Below are 19581 nucleotides of genomic sequence, written 5' to 3'. Positions count from 1 at the left end.
AAACGTTGAGCAAAAGAACCACGGTCTGGAGGTCTGGAGCAGCTTTCAATAAGCTTATGCAATTTAAGAAGATACAGTGAAGCACAAAAGATGTCTCTGTGCTTCTGTCACAGACTTACAACGTCTTAAAAACCCTGTTACTGCACACAAATGTGCCAAAACACGGTTCCAAGATATCCAATGGAGTCAGGCCGCAGCTGTCATTACATGAAATGAGTCTGCAAAATAAAATGAAATCCATATAATGTTTGACTGAAGACTCCAGCTGGTGTAGCATTTGGAGGTGCAGGCAGAGACCTCACCAGCCTGTCTAAGCATGTCCTTATCTTACTCACTTTGAATAGCTGGAAGTGATACTCAGTGCCTGAAAATTCAACATTTATTGTATTTCTTAATCTTTATATTTCTTAAAAGAAATTTCAAACCATGCTGTGTCATCACCCAGACTCATATTTGCCTATTATCTCCTTGTGAATCCTATAATAACATCTGATGTTCAAGTGATTACTCATCTCCTCAACGGATTTCGATTCCAGTCAGCAGTCATCTCCAGAAAGTTAAGTCTGCCCCATTTTATCCCTTCACTGTATATCAAAGTAATATATATGCCTTTTTTACTTTTTATAGATGGCACAGTGTAGATAGGAGACACGAGGAGAGAAAGAGACCAAAGAAATTACCATACTTTCACTGTAAAACTAGCCATTGAGGGTCTGGGTTGACATTTATCTCTGTGCTTTGGGCCTCGCCTGGTTGACTTAATCACTTCAAAATATCAAATATGTTAGTCTTTGCACAACGTAAGGCTGAAGAGGGATACCAAGGTTAATTCTTATGAGCAGTTATGGAAATCCTTTAATGTGTGACCTATAGCCTTGAGTTTTTTTATGATTTTTTTTTCTTTATACACCACAGTGGATGAGAAATTAAACAATCAAGATGTCATGAGAATGCAGACTTTCTATTTCAATTCATGATTGACAGTTTGGGAATTACAGGAATTTTAAGAAAAACACCTAGAAGCAGGTGAAAGGTGTTTGGTATTTGGCGACTGTCTGCAGCTACCAATGTGAAATCCAATGAGCTCTTGATGCAATTGGGTTGGAAAAAAGAGAGATAAAGCAAAACCATCAGAGAGGCCAAATCAACAGTTTGGTACCTTCTTAAAATAAAGCACTTGTGAGCTCAACATCATCCATTAGCTGGGAAGCCCGTAGAAGACAGGTGAAGTCTTTCCTTAATAAAGAAAAACCCTTTCACAGCATCAACACAAGGCAAGACTAGTCTGGAGAAAGCAGGAGTATGAAGAGATGCCTTGATGTAAACACAGAGGGTTTACAATAAGGTTGAAATCATTGTTTTATGTTTGATTCATTGAACTGGTTGCAACACAAATCTCGACGGCAATTTCACTGGCTTCAGTTCCTTTTTAAATGTTTATTTTCACTGTCCTCCATATTTAAAATAACTCATGATTCTATATAACTCTCCATACTCACTCAGACATATGAATTTTCCTTTTTTCTTTGTTCCTAGAATTTTAAAAGAGGTTGGTAAAAGATCATTTTATTTTAAAGCTCCATCAGATTGGAATAATCTTCCCCTCTTTTTGCATTCTATTACCTCTTTTCATTGTTTTAAGTTGGCATTATATTCTCATCTTAAAACAAATTTCCTAGGTTTTTAATTTATTTATGTATTTTTTGTCCTTTTTTCTATTTATTTATTTTATTTATTTATGTCTTTTCTCTCTGTTATGTTATATTTATCTCATTGTTTCGGTTATTCAATTAGCCTACTTTGTAACTAGACTTATGTGTGTAGGAGTTGTGTGTGGGAGGGGGTGAGCAAGATGTCTGTGTTTGTTTTATGTCATATATGTCTGTACTGTAATGTGATATATCGTAATGTTGTATGTTTTATGGAACCCCCTTGAAAATGAGATGTTACATCTCAAGGGGCTATCCTTTAATAAATTCTATTCTAAATTCTATTCTAAATCACTGGTAATGTTAGGGAACTACAGAACGGCCCAAAAAGCAGACTGAGAAATTCCGACAGAAGGATTTATTGAATGGTGGTCTGGGAACTGAGAAATGGCAGGGGGGGGATGGCAGAGCTGAAGCAGGGGGTAGATGGGATGGCAGAAGGTCAAGTGATGTGGGCTGGCTGGAGAGTGGAGGTTCAGCAGGCAGGCTGGTTTCTGGCAGGGGGGGATGTTCCTGAATGTTCCTGAACACAAGGAAACAGGTTCGAAACGGACAGAGGGAAACTCACAAAAGGGCGTGATCTTCAGAGAGACCTGAACAACTACCACAGTAGCTAAAACAACAATCTGGTGAACCGTGGATGCAGAGCCGGGGTAGATACACTGCTTGAGTTGAAGAGTGGATTGGCTGCAGGTGCGTCAGGTTGGTAGCTGGCAGAGATGGGTAGTAACGAGTTACATTTACTCCGTTACATTTACTTGAGTAAGTTTTGGGACATTTTGTACTTTTAGGAGTAGTTTTGAATCCCTATACTTTTTACTTTTACTTGAGTAGATTTGTGAAGAAGAAACTGTTCCTCTTACTCCGCTACATTAGGCTACGTTGAGCTGTTACTTTTCTTTTATCCTTTTTATCCGCGTACGCGTCAATCTCATGACAACACTGGGGGATTCTTTGGGAAAGATTTTTGTTTTTGCATGTTTTGTCACATTTACACAGACTCAAACACACACAGAGTTTCTATGAGTTCGTGGGCTTGTTCTAGTTCTGCCTGGTTAAAAAAGAAAAGTATTAAGGCTTGAAATTTTGTGCTACTTGTGCTTAATTTATTTTTTGATTCTGTTATTATTTTATTTATTTTATTATGTATTAAAGTACTTGCATTTACTTTAAGATTATTTTAATTTAAGCAATTTTTTATTTTGTATTCATTTTAATTTATTTTATTATTTTATTGATTTAATTTGCCTGAATATGATTATTTTGTACTTTTGTCTGTTTGAATGGTTGTGTTAAAAAAATAAATCAGACGTTACTCAACAGTTACTCAGTACTTGAGTAGTTTTTTCACCAAGTACTTTTTTACTTTTACTCAAGTAATTATTTGGATGACTACTTTTTACTTCTACTTGAGTCATATAATTCTGAAGTAACAGTACTTTTACTTGAGTACAATTTTTGGCTACTCTACCCAGCTTTGGTAGCTGGTGATAAAGGGAACGGCCACTCACAGGGAGAGACAGACAAGACACAGAAGGGGAGGGGAAACAGGAGCAAGGGAATGAGGAGGCATCACTAGACTATGACAGGTAACATTCAAGAAACAGAGAAGCCGGATTAGACGTTACCAGAAAACATCTAAAAAAATGATCCAGAATCAGATACTTCGATCTAATGTGATCACAGGTCAAGTGACAACTGATAAAACCACATTAAATATGTATTAGTGATGGGAAGAGAAGAGTCTGGAGGGGGATCCGCTCATAATCCAAAGGAAATCACAGCACGTGTCAAACCTGCAGGGAGATAATGACCCTAAACAAGCTGCAAAAGCAACTAAAGAATTTTTGCAGATAAAGAAATTGAATATTCTTCAATGGCCTTCAGTAACTGAAAACCATTACCTGTTGGGTTGAGATCAAAATCCCACAAACAAGCAGACGATGAAGGTGGTTAGGTTAAAGCTCTATACAAACAATTGTGTTTATATATACATTTATGTCTCTTTGTCCACTACTACTACTACTACTACTACTACTACTACAACTACTACTGAGTCCCTAAAAATGGACGCACTTTGCTCAAAATGCCTTTAAATAAAGCTGAACTTCTACATTTTAATCACACGTTGACTGCTTTATTTTGAACCTATATGATTGCATATAAGGACAAAATAATGAAAAAAAACCCATCATTGTCCACATACTTCTGGACCTAACTGTATTTTGCTCATTTCTGGAGACACCAAAATGAAGAAAATAAAAAAGATGAAGATCTGCAGACTTTCTGACTTACCCCAGCAACTCTGCCATCGCAGCACTTAATCATTTACTACCAAGACATCCCCAGGTAATTAAACCCACCTAGAGAGGAATGATAAATTAGGGGCGGTTTCTGTGGTATAACGAAAGGAAAAAGGGAACATTTTAATGATTAAAAAAAGAAGTGCAAGCAAGAGGGAAAAAGTGAGATAATGAGCTTTTTGTTTTACGCCACTTTGTTTTTAATTCTGCTTATTTTTGCTTTCATGAGGAAATTCCCAACGATGCTGTAGCAGTAATTCAATAATTTAATTTGTTTCTCAGAGATCATGCAATCTCTGCAGTTCTGCTGCCTGGTCTGTGGGGTGATGTGCACACCTCTACCCAAGCTCCGATGCAGACGGTTTTCTGATGCTTATCAAACCAACACAGATCACCCCTCTTCCTCTTCCACATCCAGCCATCTCTGGAGACTGCGCACCAGAGTGAGGCTGCAACATAACATCACACAGAAATAGTTCTTGTGATTCTCCAGCTGAAACCAGCTTTGTTACTGTATCTGCACAGCAACAGCGCAGAGGAACACGTTCACCTTGTCCTTTGACTTTCTTTCTTTCTCTGTGCAGTAGACTGGTTAGAAGCCACAAGGTCCACCTGAAGCAGTTTCAAGAGCCCATGTCTATAGGTGGGACTTCAAAAAGCTAATTGGGAACCTGGAACAGGGGCGCAGCGAGAGATCAAGTCCCTCCAGGAGATGCTGTCATCATAACTGCCGAGGTTGTTGCGGCAGTCGGAGGGGCTTCACAGAAGGAAAGTTAAAAGCTTTTCTTCCTTCCAAAGGCCCAGAGATGAAGGCACAGTCGCTGGGAGAGATGATGGCTCATCAGTTAAGCTGAAAGTGGAGCAAGGACCAGCCTTTTGTCTCGTTAGATGTGCCATCCGTACCTGATGGATAAAGATGGCGTTACTCACTTTCTCCAAGAAGATTGTTCGGATGAAGACAAAAGAAGGCAAAAACAGTTTGTTAGTGTGTCCATCCTACGGCAAAGTCCTGAGGGGGAGATCAGGGGCGTCAATTGGGTATGGCAAGGTATGGCAGCCGCCACACCTTGTAAATGTTATAATATACATATAAAATAACTACAAATGCAAATCAGAACAACATGATCGATTTCACTAGTTATTACACTGCAAAAACCGAAAAACCTAACAAGAATATTTGTCATATTTCTAGTTAAAATGTCTAATTTTTTGTCAAAAAAATCTCCTTACATTTAAGACAAGACTCAAAAACTAAAAAAACAACCATTTTCACCTGTTTCAAGTAGATTTTCACTTAATATAAGTAGAACATTTTTTTTTCTTGTAATGAGAAGATAAATCTTGTCCCACTGGCAGATTTTTCTACTTATTTCAATTGAAAATTTACTTGAAACAGGTAAAAATGGTCAAATAAGTTATTTTTCTGGCAATGACTCTTGTTTTAAGTGTAATGAGACTAAAAATGACTAAAAATTAGACATTTTAACTAGAAATAAGACAAATATTCCTGGTAAGATTTTGAGTTTTTGCAGTGAGCGAGACTGCACTTGAAAAAGTTCCAATTTTCTTGACCACACAGATCAGCTACATAGCAGACTTCTGTGATGAGTATTTGCTGGGCGTGTTGATTGATACTCTACTTAAGTTCTGTGACCCGTAACCTTGCCATACCTTAACTTTGACTGAATTGACGCCACTGGGGGAGATAACAACCTGGTGGGGTGTCCCATTTTATCGTGCCATTCTTCAAAAATTATTCTCATAAATTTACATAAACTTTTAGCTATAGTGTTTTTTTTCATATTTTTTTTCTGATTAATGGGAAGGAAACACCAAAAAGCAAACAAATCAAACAGTTTTATTATGTTGCACCATGGGATCTCCTAAATGCAGTCCTCATAAATCACATCCAAGACTCCTACAGCTCTTACAGTCTGCAGAAGAGGCTCTTTTTGACGAGCGAGCGTTTCTGTAGGTTTCCATCTGCAGCTTCTGGTTGTGCTTAATGAGATGCGTGTTAGAGCTGCGACTGATGGAGGTCATGGAGACGTATGGGCATCTGTGGTCCCTCCGTTGCTATGTTCGGCAGCCATGTGTCTCTGACATCGTGTGGAGAGATCAAAATGGAGTGAGACCGGTCATCTGCAACAAGCGGATGACCCGGTAGTTGGGTTACAGGAGGGAAAGGTCACTGGTGCAGTTCCCACCAGTGACCTTGTTTCATTTTCACAGTATAAGAGTCAGATAAATGGGCTCATAAGGACCAAAGAAGCCAGCATTAACTCACATATCATTGATTAATAAAACTAACGGGAATTCATTTAAAAAAAAGGAAAAAAAGAGGGAATATGTTCTTGGAATGAAAAAGAATTGAAATGTCTCAGATCTAAAATACACCAAAGTTTGCACAGAAAGCAACTCTTCCTTCTGTAAATATGCTTATGAGGTTCATAATAACGCAGCGCTGAGCAGCAGAGTGTGCATCACCCCAAGAAAAGAGCGATCACGATCCTCAACATCAAAAAGCTCTGCTTCTCCTAAACTGCAGCATCAATGAACCCTGCAGGCTGAGTGGCGACAAACACAACTGCTTTTACCTGTTTGGCTGCATTTCCACAATTTGCAGCGGCAGCAAGGTTGCTCAATCGGGCCGAATCCTCGGGGCTTGTAAGACGCGAGTATCATGAGATCAGTGAGAAAAACCTTCTTTGATCTCCCATCCTCGATAATATAGGTCATCTCTTCTGGGGGGAAACAACAAAGACCAAATGAGGAGGAAAATATAATTCAAGCCACCTCTGTGGAGCAAGAAAGCAAATAGCCTCTCGAATGGAGACCACAACAAGAATTGTAGCCCAGCACGCCTATTTTTAGAGCCGTGCTCTACGGCAGTCTTAACGCAACGGTCTACCAACGTGTTTGCAGATGAGAGAAAAGGGAATTTCTGGAATGTGAAATATTGCATCTTCCATTTCCTATCCCACTGCCTGTATGTGTAGCCTTTTCAGACTGGGTATCCATGGCAACTGGTTTGTAATACCCCGCAAAACACCTTGGAAGAGGTTTCTTTTTATGTGGGCCAGAGGGCTGACAGAAGCAGCAGAGAATCAAATGCGATCAGAGATCAAATCACAGCTGATGGGTCGTATGTTGGACATTGTTTCCATTGGCAATGTTTAAAGATAAATAAAAAAATAAAGGTTTCACTTGCAAAATGGAAATGGATGCAGGGATTGATGAAATGCTCACCCATAGAGACCTTGTCAGTTTCATTGCAAACTAGGAATGGGCGATATTTTACCGTTCACGATATACCGTCAAACAAATTCCCCACGGTAAGAATTTGTCATCTCGCGGTAAAAACGATAAATTCCCGTTGATGACGTTTTTGTGTAAAGCTGGATTTATGGTTCTGTTAAATCCACGCACAACGTGAAGGAAGGAAGGAAGGAAGGAAGGAAGGAAGGAAGGAAGGAAGGAAGGAAGGAAGGAAGGAAGGAAGGAAGGAAGGAAGGAAGGAAGGAAAGAATAAATCCACGCACAACGTACATAAAGAAGGAAGGAAGGAAGGTAGGAAGGAAGGGAGGGAGGGAAGAAAGAAAGAAAGAAAGAAAGAAAGAAAGAAAGAAAGAAAGAAAGAAAGAAAGATATGAGCCAGAAAGAAAGAAAGATATGAGCCAGAAAGAAAGAAAGAAAGAAAGAAAGAAAGAAAGATATGAGCCAGAAAGAAAGAAAGAAAGAAAGAAAGAAAGAAAGAAAGAAAGAAAGAAAGAAAGAAAGAAAGATATGAGCCAGAAAGAAAGAAAGAAAGAAAGAAAGAAAGAAAGAAAGAAAGATATGAGCCAGAAAGAAAGAAAGAAAGAAAGATATGAGCCAGAAAGAAAGAAAGAAAGAAAGAAATGAGCCAGAAAGAAAGAAAGAAAGAAAGAAAGAAAGAAAGAAAGAAAGAAAGAAAGAAAGAAAGAAAGAAAGAAAGAAAGAAAGAAAGAAAGAAAGAAAGAAAGAAAGAAAGAAAGAAAGAAAGAAAGAAAGAAAGAAAGAAAGAAAGAAAGAAAGAAAAAGATGGAGTTGAATTGGTATTTTTTCTATCATCATTTTAATCGTTATCAGGATAAATGCCAGAAATTATCGTGATAAATATTTTAGTCCATACCGCCCATCCCTATTGCAAACTGCTTTTGGTTGCAGACTTTAAGATTGTAATTGCAGGAGCTTGTGAGAAAAAACAAAACAAAAAAAAACGAGAAAAGCAACTATCACTTCATGTGCAGCTTCGGTGAGACGTGCTGGCACTCACATATACAGTACTGTACAGCAGCATGTTCCCCGGGTCCTAGAGGACGGGTCCAGTCATGTGGAATGCAGCAGGCGTGTGATGCTGATGGGAGGGGAGCATGCAGCCAGCTGGGTCTTCTGCAGCGATGAGCCAGGACCCATGCCAAGAGCTGACAGGACCAATGAGGGAAGAGGCCAGGCCTCATCCATGCATGCTAATCAGCTTGTCGGAGGGGCCTGGGTCGGGGCCATCTGCAGGGGGTTCATCGCTATGGATACAGCAGCAGTCACACAACATTACCTGAGCAGGTAAACCAAGTGGAAGGAATGTGGTGTTTTTTTTTTGGCCCCGGCTGCACGAGGCTCTGTGACCTTCAGTTACGTCATCGCTTGCTCATATCAGTCAGAGAAGTGCGGAGTGAGAAGGCAAGACACTCCTGCTTTTACAGGATTCTTAACAGCGAGCACTGCTTATTTATGAAGAAATGAAAACTGAATATTTCACACTGTTCCTCTGAAACAAGTGGGGTGGAAAACATCAGCACATTGCCTGAAAAAAAAAGAGAGCAACTCAGAAACATCTTTTCAGCACAATTCTATAGTTTTCAGGATAATGTGGAGAGTTTTTTCCTTTTCTGTTGTGTGACACATATGGTGGAACCACTATCTTGCATCAGGTGAGTTTGAAGACTAGAGTGTGATTGGAGACCAACAAGCTCCCCAAAGTGTTTTTTCTTTGGGATAAGCTCTTTAATAATTTTAAAAGGCTTAAGTGAATCACCAGAGTGAGTGACTCAATCATCAAGGGATGATAGATAGCTGTAATTGCAGGGATAAAGGACTTTATTGTGTGTGTGTGTTTTTTTTTTTTTTTTTTTTTTTTACTTTTCAGACTAGAATATACTGTCATTTTGAATGATTTATTATCTAGACACATAATTTAATTATTGAACACACAATGCAGTCTGTCTCAGTGCATTTTAATCACTTATCTCCACCACAACATTCTCAGCCGTGTAGCAACTGCCAGAAAACATATTTCCAATCCAAAGGGCTTCGTCACGTGGGCGACCTAACACAACCACTTTTGACTGCTTTTATCCGGAGCATCTTTGAGGTCATTCATCTTTTCATATGCTAATGTTTTAATCAGCATGTTCCAGAGGACCAGCAGGGCTTGGGCTCATTTGTGTTATCTGGTAAATTAACCTTTACTGCTGCAAGGCCAGCTGAAAATCCCAACTGTCCGAGCAGTTGGTGGTCATTTTTCTTCTGCCCAAACAGATGACCAACAATATATAAACATGGGTGAATTTCGACAAGCTATTCAGGCACAGTTGGACTGATCTGGGTTAATAAATAATGGGTAAAATAGTAGAGCAAAAAGCTAATGAAGAGATTCATCTTATATTTAAACAAACTGCACCATCCATGTGTTGTCTTCATGTCTTTGAGCAGTGGCGTCAATTCAGTCGAAGCTAAGGTATGGCAAGGTTACGAGTCACATTAACTAGAGTATCAATCAACACGTCCAGCAAATACTCATCACAGAAGTCTGCTATGTAGCTTATCTGTGTGGTCAAGAAAATTGGAACTTTTTCAAATGCAGTCTCGCTCACTGCAAAAACTCAAAATCTTACCAGGAATATTTGTCTTATTTCTAGTTAAAATGTCTCATTTTTAGTCAAAAAATCTCATTACACTTAAAACAAGATTCATCACCAGAAAAATAACTTATTTGACCATTTTCACCTGATTCAAGTAAATTTTCACTTGAAATAAGTAGAAAAATCTGCCAGTGGGACAAGATTTATCTTCTCATTACAAGCAAAACAATCTTGTTCCACTGGCAGATTTTTCCACTTATTTTAAGTGAAAATCTACTCGAAACAGGTGAAAATGGTTGTTTTTTGAGTCTTGTTTTAAGTGTAATGAGATTTTTTTTAACTAAAAATTAGACATTTTAACTAGAAATAAGACAAATATTCTTGTTAAGATTTTGAGTTTTTGCAGTGTATAATAACTAGTGAAATCGATCATGTTGTCCTGATTTGCATTTGTAGTTATTCTATATGTATTAAGTATTAGAATAATCAATACAAATGGACACAGAGTAATTCCATAAATGTATTTAAAAAAACAAACATTTACATTTCCCCCAGAAGCCAAGGTGTGGCGGCTGCCATACCTTGCCATACCCAATTGACTCCCCTGTCTTTGAGGCTCAGATATCCACAACCAGCTCTGTCATTCATTTTCCTTATTGAAAAGGTAACTCTGAATGAAAATAGTTGAAAAACCCACAGTACGAAGGTAACTTTTTGTGTGAAAATGGTTTTATAACAGCAGAGATTCAATGGACTTGGCATGAAAGCAAAGACTGTTTGTAAGGTTGCTTGCACCTGCACTCGCCTACAGCCATCAGATTTGAAGTTTCATAAACTTCTGTTGTTTACAGTGTTTGTGAGTCACTGATGATGGTAAATATACCGATGCTCGCTTTATTCTGGCTCCGTTATTGGTCTGAAGAGCACCGACTCCTGAGGGAAATATATCTCTTGCTCAACAGTCAACTATTTTCATCAGCTGGTCATTAACAGTGTCAGCCTGCAGCTTAGCGTTCGTCTGCTAACGTAAAGAAGCATTATTAAGATCTTTGTGGTGTATATATACATACATGGGTACACATGTATATACAAGGGTCTGTCATCTACTCTGAGCCATGAGAGACGGGCGGTACTCGAGTTGAGGGGGGATGAGGGGGGGTGGCCTCCCCCCCTGAAATAAAAACGGCCCAAATCATCCCCCTGTAAAACTGCCATCCCCCCTTTCCATCCCTTATGTCATTTCATCAATGAATGTGGTTTTACTGCTATTTCAACATTTAGAGTCATCACCAGAAAAATAACACCAGAAAAATAACTTATTTGACAATTTTCACCTGTTTCAAGTAAATTTTCACTTTCACTTTTCACTTGAAATAAGTAATAATAATAACAATCTGCCAGGGGGACAAGATTTATCTTCTTATTACAAGCAAAAAGATCCACTGGCAGATTTTTCTACTTATTTTTAAGTGAAAATCTACTTGAAACAGGTGAAAATTGTTGTTTTTTCCAGTGATGAGTCTTGTTTTAAGTTTAATGAGATTTTTTTTACTAAAATGAGACATTTTAACTAGAAATAAGACAAAAATTCTTGTTAAGATTTTGAGTTTTTGCAGTGATCCATTTTACTTATCTTGTGAAGGACAGAGGCATATTGATAAGTTCAGAAAACTGTTTTAATTGTTGTGTTTTGATGTATTTGACGTAAGCCCAGTGGATATTTAAAGCTTACAGAAGGCTGCATTTAACTGCTGCTATGTCATTCCTGCAGTATTTCTGCAGGTGTTTTGGTCAGTGCTATTATTTGTAATATATTATATTATTTGTAATCAGCACAAATTATCTGTCCCCATATGATAAAATCCACCATCCTCCCTGATTTATTTTACAACTCGAGTACTGGAGACGGGCATACAGAGCAGCAGAGCTCTGACCTCACACAGGGCCAGGCCCAGTGCCAGCCTGACAGCTCTATTCTGTGCTGTCAGGCTCAGTCAGGTGTTTGAGAGCTGCACCTGATCACTCCACAGCGCAGTAGTCCAGGTGGAACAGCGCTAACGACCTAATCACCAGGATTCTAGAGGCTGGAGTCATAAATGAGCTGCATCTCCTAATACAAAACATATTTCTGCCTCATCATTTTCACCACAGCATCTGTGTGTTTTTCCCAGGATAACTGTTCGTCAAAATGTTACTCCAAGTAGTTTCAACTCTTTTTTTTTTTCCACAATCTGTTTATTGGAATTTTCAAATAAAAACAACAACATTACAGTAACATTGGTCAATGGAGTAATGATGAAACAATGCAAGAAGCAGGCAAGATAAAAACAGAATAAGACCAAAAATAAACCAAGACAGGACAAATACTAAAAACTAAAAAGGACAAAACTCAAGACAAAGACTAAAGACAAAAGATAGCTTAATAACGTAAAAAATATATAAATACAGTATATGAATAATAACACAAAATACTAAAAAATAAAGTAATAGTTGTTGGTCAGTTCGGCAATCTGTCATGTCTCAACTATACCACTGAAATATATAATGGGTCACTCGGGAATCGCTGGGAAGTTCAGCTCTCGAACAAACACAAAAAACGGGTCCCACGTCTTATAAAATTTTCCAAGGGAGCCCCTCAAAACGCATCTAATCCTTTCTAGTCTAACAAAATTAAGGACTTCTCTTATCCATACTGTGTGCGAAGGAGGAGTTGCAGTAGTTTCACCTCTTGCACCTGTTCTATGTCCATACCTTTCAGTACAATATGAAGTTCAACATTACTTTTTTGATGTCTGGCTTATTCATCTTTGATACATTCACAACCAGTATGTTCTCATTAATCCAGTCCAGAAGCAACTGCAAATCAGACTGCAGTTTGTGTTTGAACTCTAATACATTTGCCCCCTCACAGTAAACTGTGGAGTCATCTGCATAGAGAGTTATATTGCACCTTTTAAGGACAAATGGCATGTCATTAATAAAGATTGAAAAAAGCATTGGTTCAAGAAGCTTCCTTGAGGTTCGGGGGAAGAAAAACCTCCATTGAAAAATACAGATTGTGACCTACAGGTAGATGATAGCTTTATACCCATTTTAGTGGCGTGGATTCAAATCTGTATACAGATACAGACAAACAAGTAATAATTGATGATCCACTAAATCAACAACACTGAAGTCTGAGTGGTTTTCCTTGTATGCATGTTGTGATTCAAAATTCAATTCATTATAATTTAAATACTTTAAATACTTTAAATACTGTCTACAAACAACCTTTTGCAACAATTTACTAAGCATAGGAAGAATGCCAATTGGCCTACTATTAACTGCAGAGACACATTTGTACTTTTTGAAAGGGCAAGTATTTTGGCAGATTTCCACATTAGAGGAAAAACTTCTATCAAGCTTTGATTAAACATATGACAAACAGCTATAACACTCGCAGTCATTTTGAGTGAATTGCCATAAATCTAATCCATTCCTGAAGGTTTGTTGTCATAATTAAATCATTGATTATTTGAGGTGAAGTACCAAGATTGCTGAAACACCCTGGTTTCGTTAATTAATTTATCGTTTTTATCGCAATAATATAAAATGAGATGCAATATATGTACATTTTGTCAGAAAACTCTTATAAATGATGGTGTATTAACTTTGCTTCTACAAATAAACTCATTTAAGGTATTCCACAATCATTTAACATAATGTTACTTTTGCTCTATGGAATTTCTATAATAATTAAAGCTGCAAGCAGCGATGAACGGGCCCTCGCACTCACGGCCACCGCCCCCCATAAGCATATCAGAAAAGACACCACCCACGACTTCCTATGTCAAACAATTAAAATACCTCACTTTGACTTACTGGCTTAGGAGAGACCAAGATAGCGATATAATGTCTGGAACTTTTTTTTCCTAATTTTTTAAATATTTGTAAGGTATAAATATTAGTAAAACACTACTATTTTATTATTACTTTTTCTGTAACCATTCTACCGAGGTTTCTAACCGGGCTGAGCACGGGACTATTTCTAACGTCACCACATTACAACAGCTGATTCGTCGGGGGGCGGGGCCGTCATCACCCTACTCGCCACTGATTGGTCGGGGGGCAGGGCCGTCATCACCCTACTCGCCACTGATTGGTCGGGGGGCGGGGCCGGCAGACTTTTGAATCAGGAAGCGGGAGTCAAACCATTAAAAAGTTATAGCAGAAAAAAGGGACAACCAATCAGAAGAAGGGGCGGGGCTAATTAAGGCCAACGAAGCTTAAGGACTCATTACTGAGTCCCATGACACCACCCACAACTTCCTATGTCAAACCATTCAAAAGTTATGGCAGAGAAAAGTATTCTAGGGGGCGCTGTTGAGCCGTTAGGCCACGCCCATTAATGCAAACCATGAAATATCAAATGTATCGCCAAGTCTGACTTGCATGCAAAATTTGATTACTTTTGGAGAACTATCAAATATGGACCAATCAGATGAAGGGGACGAGCGCTTTTTCACGTCTAGCGTCGCCACGGTAACACTTTTGAAAGAGAAAAGTAATGTGCGTCGTCGCAGGAAAGAGACGCACATCTTGATGTAAAAAAAACACAAAATTAGCTTACAAAAATGTCAGCATCCTGCCAGGCTCGAACTCCCAACCACCGGCACCAAAGACCGCAATGATCTGGTTGAGCTATATCTCAGCTGATACCTCACTTTGACTTACTGGCTTAGGACAGACCAAGATAGCGATATAATGTCTGGAACTTTTTTTTCCTAATTTTTTAAATATTTGTAAGGTATAAATATTAGTAAAACACTACTATTTTATTATTACTTTTCTGTAACCATTCACCGAGGTTCTAACCGGGCTGAGCACGGGACTATTTCTAACGTCACCACATTACAACAGCTGATTGGTCGGGGGGCGGGGCCGTCATCACCCTACTCGCCACTGATTGGTCGGGGGGCGGGGCCGTCATCACCCTACTCGCCACTGATTGGTCGGGGGGCGGGGCCGGCAGACGTTTGAATCAGGAAGCGGGAGTCAAACCATTAAAAAGTTATAGCAGAAAAAAGGGACAACCAATCAGAAGAAGGGGCGGGGCTAATTAAGGCCAACGAAGCTTAAGGACTCATTACTGAGTCCCATGACACCACCCACAACTTCCTATGTCAAACCATTCAAAAGTTATGGCAGATAAAAGTATTCTAGGGGGCGCTGTTGAGCCGTTAGGCCACGCCCATTAATGCAAACCATGAAATATCAAATGTATCGCCAAGTCTGACTTGCATGCAAAATTTGATTACTTTTGGAGAACTATCAAATATGGACCAATCAGATGAAGGGGGGGGCGCGCCTTTTGGCGTCTAGCGTCGCCACGGTAACACTTTTGAAAGAGAAAAGTAATGCGTGTAGTCCCAGGATGGAGACGCACATTTTGATGTATAACACACCTGGGTGCACATTACGGTTCGGGCCGTATTAATTGCCGAAGGAATGGCATAAATTGCGCCAAAATTACACAATTAATTCAAAATGGCCGACTTCCTGTTCGGTTTCGGCCATGGCTCCAAGAGACTTTTCTTGAAGTTGTGCCATGATACAGGTGTGTAGCGATTTTCGTGCATGTACGTCAAACCGTATCGTGGGGCTTGAGGCACAAAGTTTTCCGGGGGGCGCTGTTGAGCCATTTTGCCACGCCCATTAATGCAAACCATGAAATATCAAATTTATCGCCAGGCCCTGCTTGCATGCCAAATTTGGTGCCTTTTGGGGAACTATCAAATATGGACCAATCAGATGAAGGGGGGGCACGCTTGTTGGCGTCTAGCGTCGCCACGGTAACACTTTTGAAAGAGAAAAGTAATGCGCGTAGTCGCAGGATAGAGACGCACATTTTGATGTATAACACATCTGGGTTCATGATACGGTTCGGGCCGTATTAATTCTCGAAGGAATGGCATATATTGCTCCAAAATTACGTGATTCATTCAGAATGTTCAAAATGGCCGACTTCCTGTTCGGTTTCGACCATGGTGCCAAGAGACTTTTCTGTAAGTTGCAACATGATACAGGTGTGTACCGACTTTCGTTCATGTACGTCAAACCGTATTATGGGGCTTGAGGCGCAAAGTTTTTTCTGTCTGAACCAATCAGATGAAGGGTGGGCGCGCTTTTTGGCGTCTAGCATCGCCACGGTAACGCTTTTGAGAGAGAAAAGTAATGCGTGGTGTCGGAGGATGGAGACGCACATTTTGATGTATAACACACCTGGGTGCTCGTTACGGTTCGGGCCGTATTAACTGCCGAAGGAATGGCATAAATTTCGCCAAAATGACACGACTAATTCAAAATGGCCGACATCCTGTTCGGTTTCGGGCATGACGCCAAGAGACTTTTCTTTAAGTTACGTCATGATACAGGCGTGTACCGATTTTCGTGCATGTACGTCAAACCGTATCGTGGGGCTTGAGGCACAAAGTTTTCAAGGGGGCGCTGTTGAGCCATTTTGCCACGCCCATTAATGCAAACCATTAAATATCAAATTTTTCGCCAGGCCTGGCTTGGGTGCAAAATTTGGTGACTTTTTGGGCACGTTTAGGGGGGCAAAAAGGCCCTCCTTTCGTCAGAAAAATAATAAGAATAATAATAATAATAATTAAAGCTGCAAGCAGCGATGAACGGGCCCTCGCACTCACGGCCACCGCCCCCCATAAGCATATCAGAAATGACACCACCCACGACTTCATATGTGAAACCATTCAAAAGTTATAGCAGAAAAAAGGGACAACCAATCAGAAGAAGGGGCGGGGCTAATTCAGGCCAATGAAGGTCAAGGACTCCATACAGAATCTGATGACACCACCCACGACTCTCTATGTGAAACCATTCAAAAGTTATAGTAGAAAATCGGGACAACCAATCAGAAGAAGGGGCGGGGCTAATTCAGGCCAAAGAAGGTCAAGGACTCAATACAGCGTCCAATGACACCACCCACGACTCTCTATGTCAAACCATTCAAAAGTTATAGTAGAAAATCGGGACAACCAATCAGAAGAAGAGGCGGGGCTAATTCAGGCCAATGAAGCTCAAGGACTCAATACTGATTCAGATGACATCACCCACGACTCTCTATGTCAAAACATTCAAAATTTATAGCAGGAAATATGGACAACCAATCAAAAGAAGGGGCGGAGCTAATTTTCACCAATTATGGTCAAGGACTCAATATCGAGTCCCATGACACCACTCACAACTCTCTATGTCAAACCATTCAAAAGTTATGGCAGAGAATAGTATTCTAGGGGGCGCTGTTGAGCCGTTAGGCCACGCTCATTAATGCAAACCATGAAATATCAAATGTATCGCCAAGCCTGGCTTGCGAGCAAAATTTGGTGACTATCAAATATGGACCAATCACATGAAGGGGGGGCGCGCCTTTTGGCGTCTAGCGTCGCCACGGTAACACTTTTGAAAGAGAAAAGTAATGCGCGTAGTCGCAGGATGGAGACGCACATATTGATGTATAACACACCTGGGTGCACATTACGGTTCGGTCCGTATGAATTGCCGAAGGAATGGCATAAATTGCGCCAAAATTACACAATTAATTCAAAATGGCCGACTTCCTATCCGGTTTCGGCCATGGCTCCAAGAGACTTTTCTTTAAGTTGTGCCATGATAGAGGTGTGTAGCGATTTTCGTGCATGTACGTCAAACCGTATTGTGGGGCTTGAGGCACAAAGTTTTCCGGGGGGCGCTGTTGAGCCATTTTGCCACGCCCATTAATGCAAACCATGAAATATCACATTTATCGCCAGGCCTGACTTGCGTGCCAAATTTGGTGCCTTTTGGGGAACTATCAAATATGGACCAATCAGATGAAGGGGGGGTGCGCTTGTTGGCGTCTTGCGTCGCCACGGTAACACTTTTGAAAGAGAAAAGTAATGCGCGTAGTCGCAGGATGGAGACGCACATTTTGATGTATAACACATCTGGGTTCATGATACGGTTCGGGCCGTATTAATTCTCGAAGGAATGGCATATATTGCTCCAAAATTACGCGATTAATTCAGAATGTTCAAAATGGCCGACTTCCTGTTCGGATTCGGCCATGGCGCCAAGAGACTTTTCTTTAAGTTGCGACATGATACAGGTGTGTACCGATTTTCGTTCATGTACGTCAAACCGTATTATGGGGCTTGAGGCTCAAAGATTTTTCTGTTTGAACCAATCAGATGAAGGGTGGGCGCGCTTTTTGGCGTCTAGCGTCGCCACGGTAACGCTTTTGAAAGAGAAAAGTAATGCGTGGTGTCAGAGGATGGAGACGCACATTTTGATGTATAACACACCTGGGTGCACGTTACGGTTCGGGCCGTATTAACTGCCGAAGGAAGGCATACATTTCGTCAAAATGACACGATTAATTCAAAATGGTCGACTTCCTGTTCGGTTTCTCGACATGACGCCCAGAGACTTTTCTTTAAGTTGCGCCATGATACAGGTGTGTACCGATTTTCGTGCATGTACGACGAATCGCATTGTGGGGCTTGAGGCACAAAGTTTTCAAGGGGGCGCTGTTGAGCCATTTTGCCACGCCCATTAATGCAAACCATTAAATATCAAATTTTTCGCCAGACCTGGCTTGCATGCAAAATTTGGTGACTTTTTGGGCACTTTTAGGGGGGCAAAAAGGCCTTCCTTTTGTCAGAACAATAAGAAGAAGAAGAAGAATTAAAGCTGCAAGCAGCGATGAACGGGCCCTCGCACTCATGGCCACCGTCCCCCATAAGCATATCAGAAACGACACCACCCACGACTCTCTATGTCAAACCATTCAAAAGTTATAGCAGAAAAAAGGGACAACCAATCAGAAGAAGGGGCGGGGCTAATTCTCACCAATTATGGTCAAGGACTCAATACCGAGTCCCATGACACCACCCACGACTCTTTATGTCAAACCTTTCAAAAGTTATGGCAGAGAAAAGTATTCTAGGGGGCGCTGTTGAGCCGTTAGGCCACGCCCATTAATGCAAACCATGAAATATCAAATTTATCGCCAGGCCTGGCTTGCATGCCAAATTTGGTGACTTTTGGAGAACTATCAAATATCAGATGATGAAGGGGGGCACGCTTTTTGGCGTCTAGCGTCGCCACGGTAACACTTTTGAAAGAGAAAAGTAATGCGCGTAACCGCAAGATGAAGACGCACATTTTGATGTATAACACATCTGGGTGCACGTTACGGTTCGGGCCGTATTAATTCTCGAAGGAATGGCTCATATTGCTCCAAAATTACGCCATTAATTCAGAATGTAAAAAATCCCCGACTTCCTGTTCAGTTTCGGCCATGGCGCCAAGAGACTTTTCTTTTAGTTGCGACATGATACAGGTGTGTACCGATTTTCGTTCATGTACGTCAAACCGTATTATGGGGCTTGAGGCGCAAAGTTTTTTCGGTCTGAACCAACCAGATGAAGGGTGGCCGCGCTTTTTGGCGTCTAGCGTCGCCAAGGTAACGCTTTTGAAAGAGAAAAGTAATGCGTGGTGTCGGAGGATGGAGACGCACATTTTGATGTATAAAACACCTGGGGGCACGTTACGGTTCGGGCCGTATTAACTGCCGAAGGAATGGCATGAATTTCGCCAAAATGACACGATTAATTCAAAATGGCCGACATCCTGTTCGGTTTCGCG

This window comes from Cololabis saira, chromosome 10 (assembly GCF_033807715.1).
Source record: "Cololabis saira isolate AMF1-May2022 chromosome 10, fColSai1.1, whole genome shotgun sequence".
NCBI lineage: Eukaryota > Metazoa > Chordata > Actinopteri > Beloniformes > Belonidae > Cololabis > Cololabis saira.
Note: the sequence above shows the minus strand (reverse complement) of the source record.